This window comes from Sturnira hondurensis, unplaced genomic scaffold (genome assembly GCF_014824575.4).
Source record: "Sturnira hondurensis isolate 20B ecotype Veracruz unplaced genomic scaffold, ASM1482457v3 Scaffold0006496, whole genome shotgun sequence".
In the NCBI taxonomy this organism is placed as follows: Eukaryota; Metazoa; Chordata; class Mammalia; order Chiroptera; family Phyllostomidae; genus Sturnira; species Sturnira hondurensis.
Window position 1 is genome coordinate 10,064,457 of NW_028079127.1, and position 6,000 is coordinate 10,070,456.

The window sequence follows — 6,000 nt, forward strand, 5'->3', positions numbered from 1 at the left end:
TTTTTCTAATTATAACAAAGCAACGTACCAAGAATTCTTATTGTTCTATTGGGAAATAAAGTTTTGTTAATCAGAACTAATGAGATTTGGCCTACTTTAGATCAAAGGCCTCCTCTATAACCCAGAGGGCCAACTCTGCTTGTTAAGACCAAAGCCTTGGGTAAAAAGCACAATGTTGTTCTCTTGTTGTGGACCACATCCTTATTATTGCTTCCAATAAAGCTATCAATGGTTAACAAGTTTTAACCAAAATGTCAAACCAGGTCTTTTTCTATTATGGAATGGAGATTTAAAATTGAGCAGTTAATCAGATAAATATCAGACACACAGCTGCAAATCCCTTCAATGAATGAAAGCTTTCCTGTAATTAATATATCTCCATGCCCCATTTTACTCTTGATTTTTACAGTTAATTGGAAAACGAGCGATGTTGATGGATGCAGTATACTGCGGGTATTGTTTTAACACCATTCTATAGAGGAGCCCTCTGAAGAAGGGATCTGAACAAACTTGCCCTAGGTCACACGGCTGTTAAGGGTTAGAGCTGGGATTTGAACCTAGGCCACCTGGCCCCCGAATCGAATGTTCGACCCCTATATTATATTCCTCCTCAACCACTCAATGCATGTTTACTAAACAATTGAATTAATCTACATGTGTACTACACAAACTCTGTAGACAAATATAAACAAAAAATGGAGATGTCTACAGAGTTCTATAAATATTTCTCCTAGTCAGTGCTTCAGCCAAAATTTTCACACATTTCTCTTTAACTTGGAATAAATGTTCTCCATGACTCTGCTTTTCTCTGCACTCAGGATTGCTACCTTTCATTTTCCTTTGGCCTCTTGTTCTCCCTTGCCTGAGGGGTGAGAGCTCAATTCCCCTTCCCCACCGGCTGGTTAAAACACACTGCTGGACTCTGTCTCCGGAGTTTTGGGTCAGTAGGTCTGCAGTGGAGCCTCAGCATCATTTGTGGAGCTGCTCAAAGAAATGCCTGAGACCCAGCTTCACTATTTACTAGGTATGTGCTCAAACCTTTAATCAAAATTCTGTGCTGCAGCTTTCTCATCTGCAAAATGGGGATAATGACAGGACCCAATCCATTAGTAGGCTAGCCTCCTAATGAAATGAGGTATTGCACATAAAAGCACCTGATACTACTGCCTGGACTGATGAAGTCTCCAATAAAAAGTTAACTATTACAGTGAGCTGTGTTTTCCAGACACAGAAGTACTTAAAATATATTTAATGATAAATTAATAGTTATTAGCAATAAAAATATTCCTCATTCTCAATATTTCCTTTTCAATAGAGGGAAGCTCCATGACTGTCACTACCCAGCCCACTCAGTGACTTTTCCCAGGGTGGTAAGAGTGATAGATCTTGCTGTTTTTTTAAATCCCCAACCTGAGGACATTCCCCACCCCCACTGCTTTTAGAGAGAGAGGAAGGAAGAGAGAGAAACATTGGTATGAGAGAGCATCATGGATTAGTCACCTCCCCTACAGTCCTGGACTGGGGATTTAGGTATGTGCCCTGACAGGGAATTGAACCCACAACCTTTTGGTTACAGGATGACACTCCAACCAAATGAGCCACACCAGTCGGTGGAATGATAGATCTTGACAAGTTTGGGAGAGGCCTTTGGGTAACCCCTGCTCTCCTTTTTAAAAATTTGGAACTAGGAACTATTGATTCTGCTGCTCCATGGAGTAACTGTAGAGCCCCTGCCCCCCATGTGGTGAGGCTGTGGTCATCTAACACTGCCTGTGTCTTGGAGGAGAAGGTGAACTCTGGAAAGTGTACTTGACGAGATATTTAAACCACAGTCTGCAATAATAAGTTTATTATTAGAGAATGTGACAGGTTGATCACATCTGCCTTATTTTTTCTCACTTCTTTAGAATTCAGGCCAAGAGAAAGGGTGCTGGTTATTGGAACCTTGAAATCCAATATGAGGTTTGAGGCTTCAACACTGTAGTATTTTGACCTTGGCAGATTACTGAGGTTTATGGAGGCTGTGTCCACAGACGAATGTATGTTTTTATACAGACTGCACTGGTATTAAGCAAGTCCAAGGCAAGTCTTGAAAGCTAATAAAAGACTGGGTCTTTTGGAAAACATGGCATCACAGAACCTTCTGGAGATAAAATTTCCGGTACTCAGTGGTCCCAGGAAGGTATCTCCAAGGAACTTTGATTGCTGTGCATGTGAGGTGGGGTGTGGGGGCTTTGTGAAGGTGGGAACGGAGCTGCCTACTCAGCTGCTGCCCTCCCCTGAGGGGACAGCCATTTCAGTTGCTCAGGGCCCAACTGCTTCAGCCTAAAGGGTTGCGTTTAAAGAAGAAAACATTGCGAAGGGTCTGGGGAGAAATCACACTCCCCCTACCTCCTGGGGCTTCCGTCCATGTGGGGCAGCTCCACTGTAGTAAAACCACAGCATCCCGTCCTCTAACGGACGTTCCCTGTGGGGAGAATGAACAGCATGTCTCCGTAGACTTTATAAGAAATCAGTCTTCTTGCCTCTATCAGAGCCCTCAAGAAGGTTAACATTTGGTTCCGTTCCCCCTTGCTGTAACTTCATGGCAACACACACCTAGGAGGAGAGGTCTGTGGTAGTCCAATATAATTAGTATAACAAGCCAAGAAGTAACCGTCGTAAATGGAGGAGAAAATGATGACATGTGTAGGGTTGGTGGTTCATTGCTGTATTTCCTCATGTGCCAGTGGAACCTGGGGGAAGGAGGCAAAAAAGATCTCACCCAGGCACTTAGGAGAAACAATAGAGCTGTTTAAAAACATGTTGGCCTTGGCTGGTGTGGTTTGGTTCATTGGGGTGTCTTCCCATTGCACTGAAAGTTCTTGGGTTCAATTCCCAGTCAGGGCACATACATACCTAGGTTTCAGGTTCAGTCCTCCAGTTGGGGTATGTATGGGACACAACCAATTGATGTCTGTCTGTCCATCTCTCTCTCTCTCAAATCAATAAATGTATCATCGGGCAAGGATTAAAAAAATCATTTTATCCTGTGGCCTGTCCAGTCCGCTGAAGGCGCACCACTGGTCCCTTCCCCAGGGAGGTGGAGCAAGAACGCACATGTCAGGACCCCAAAGATGGTGAACTATGGCTGGGCAGGGCAAAGCCAGAGGAACCCGGTGGGGGCCTGTAGCGGTCATGACGTGCAAATCGGTGGTCTGACCTGGGTATGGGGGTGAAAGACCAATGGAACCATCTAGTAGCTGGTTCCCTCTGAAGTTTCCCTCAGGATAGCTGGTGCTCTTGCAGAACTCAAACCCCATAGGGGGAAAATCATTTTGGACAGTGCAGGTAGGCGTTTTAGTTGGAGAGAGCTTGTTTGTGAGGGACAATGACCTCAACAAGAAGCCCTTTACACTAGCTTCAATGAAAAAGAAAGGGGTTGGCTGGTTGAGAGCATACAATAGGCAACATTATGGACATCTCTAAGACAAAAGGCACAACCAGGCCACTGAGGAATGGAAATTTCCAGAAATCCATCTTTGGATTCTTTGCCACCTCATCTTTCTGCTTGTTATGTCTTTTGTTTTTCTCTGCAGAGTGGCTATTTCTGCTTCCCCAAATTTAAATGTACACATAATTTTGGCTTCTCAGGGTGTCAGTGCTAGCCAAAATTCTGTTTGATCTTTCAGTTCAAGCCTCCCTCCCATTATTATATGACTTAGACTGTCTTAGTGTCCTAATTCCAAATCCTTTGGAAAGAGGACCTGATTGACCTGGCTTGAGCCAAGAAGAATTTAATTAGGGTTGTTGCTGGGAAGCAATTGCAAATATGGGGCATGTTTGGGCTGGACAAGTACCATAATTTTAGGCCTATAAGATACACTGGACCATAAGACGCACCTAGGTTTTACAGGAGGAAAATAGGAAAAACATTTTTGAAGCAAAAAAAGAAAAATATTTAATAACCTGTGACCCCGCTCCACCACCACTTCCCACCCCCAATAGTGAGCCAGGTAAGCTACATTCAGACTATAAGACTCACCCCCACTTCCCTCCCATATATTGGGGGGAAAGTGCGTCTTATAGTGCAAAAAATGAAGTGCCTCCAATTTGTCTCCCTTAGTAAGGAAAATCAAAATAATTCGTGTATTCAGAACAGGCCAATCAAGAGCCCCTAGACTTCTAAAAGTCATGGGATCCTTGCCCATGGTTGCATGCAGAGGTGGGTGATCCTGGCTGGTTGTTTAAGCATAGATGGTCAGGGTTTTGATCATGTGACCCTGATTGCCTTTTCTCACCACCATTAGAAATTTAATCGGAGAGGTCATGTGACCAAGAGATAGCCCATTTATTCTCCAGGCAGTGACCTGAGTTGGCCTAGCCCCCAAACCTCTCCCCGACAAGGACAATGATCAAATTCTTTTCATTCTAGAGTTGGAGTAGAAGCTACAGAAAAAGACAATAGTAATAAGTGAGGGTCCTAAAGTGAAATATTGGGGAGGCGAGGGTTGCTTTGAGGGGAGAACAGGCTGAAGTCATGAGTAATAGTAAGTTATAAATAAAAAAACTATGAGTTAGAGCAAAGTTACGGAACAGAGATGGTAGCAATAGAAGTGGTTGAAGCAAAGACAAAAAAAAAAGAAACTGGGTCACTTTAGTGGTGAGAGATCCATAAATTGAAGGGGTATCAGGAACACTGCATTCCTAAAGCCAGGTTGCGGCCTTCCAGTTCTCCAACACCATGCTGAGATCTTGAGCGAGGTCAGTTCCACTGTCGCTGTGTTCCCCTGAGATTCTCATTTTTCTTATTGCCACCCTTGTCCTTCTAATTATTCTTCATGCTCCTTCATTACTTATGATCAAGGAAGCCTAACTAACCACAGATACTGAATATGTCACCTCTGTATTCTAATATATACAGCCGAGGATTGAAAATAGTGGGAAGGAAGAAGAGAGACAAAAGGTGAGTAAAAGACAGATGTATAAGGACTTGAAACTGCTAAACAGAAAAATTGCCAAGTGGAGTGTCAGCTTGGCTACCTCTCCATGCTTTTCTGGCTGATATATTCTGTGACTTTGTGCTGTGACTCTTTGGCTTCCTCGGCCTTTACCTGCCCCCTTCCCTACCTGAAGAGAGACAGCAGAAAGAACAGACTTTAAACCTGCTATTGAGACAGGCTAGTAAGCCAGGACAAGTGGAATAGGGAAACTGAGACAGGTAAATGGCCAAGCAGCTTACAGCCATCTCGTAAATCACAAAATCCTACTTTCTCTAACCAAGGACACTTACTAGTTGCTGGCTTATGGATATGGCTGGGTACTCCATTGGTTACAGTGTCATCTGATATGTCAAGGTTGTGGGTTTGATCCCAGGTCAGGACTCATACAAGAATCATCCAATGAATGTATGAATAAGTCAAACAACAAATCAATGTTTCTCGGCCCCCGCCTTTCTCTAAAGTTAATAAATAAAAGTGTTTTTTTAAGAGTAAATGGATTATACTTCTCCCAGACTCGAGGGTAAATAGCTTACACCCCCTACTCTGGGAGCTAGATAGCAGAAATCCTACTAGTGCCATTTGTGCCAACCACATCCAAGGACAGATGAAGTCAGGGGAATAAATCTCATTTTGGGGCAGCAGCATAAAGCTGATGACCGTTTTATTGAGATCCTCCCCTACACACTCACCCTTTAAAACCCTGAAGATGAAGGCCCCTGTGTGCGCCTTCCCTGTAGGGAGCACACCCACCCTTCTGCTTTCTGCCTGCTCTCCCAGGGGCGTTACCCCTGCCTTTCTCCTGAGCTCCTAGGGCTCCTCGTCTTCTGCTTCCGTACCTCGTTTCCTGAGCCTGTGCAGCCCACCTGGCTGACTTCTGCTACCTCCGTAACTTTCTAAATAAACTCTCTCTTCAATTTGAGTCCTTGCCTTTGAGTTCTTTTTTTGTGGAATTCAAGAACCAAGGTCCAGTTTCAAAGCTGACATGGCAGGCCACACTATAACCTTGGAAAGTTGCTAT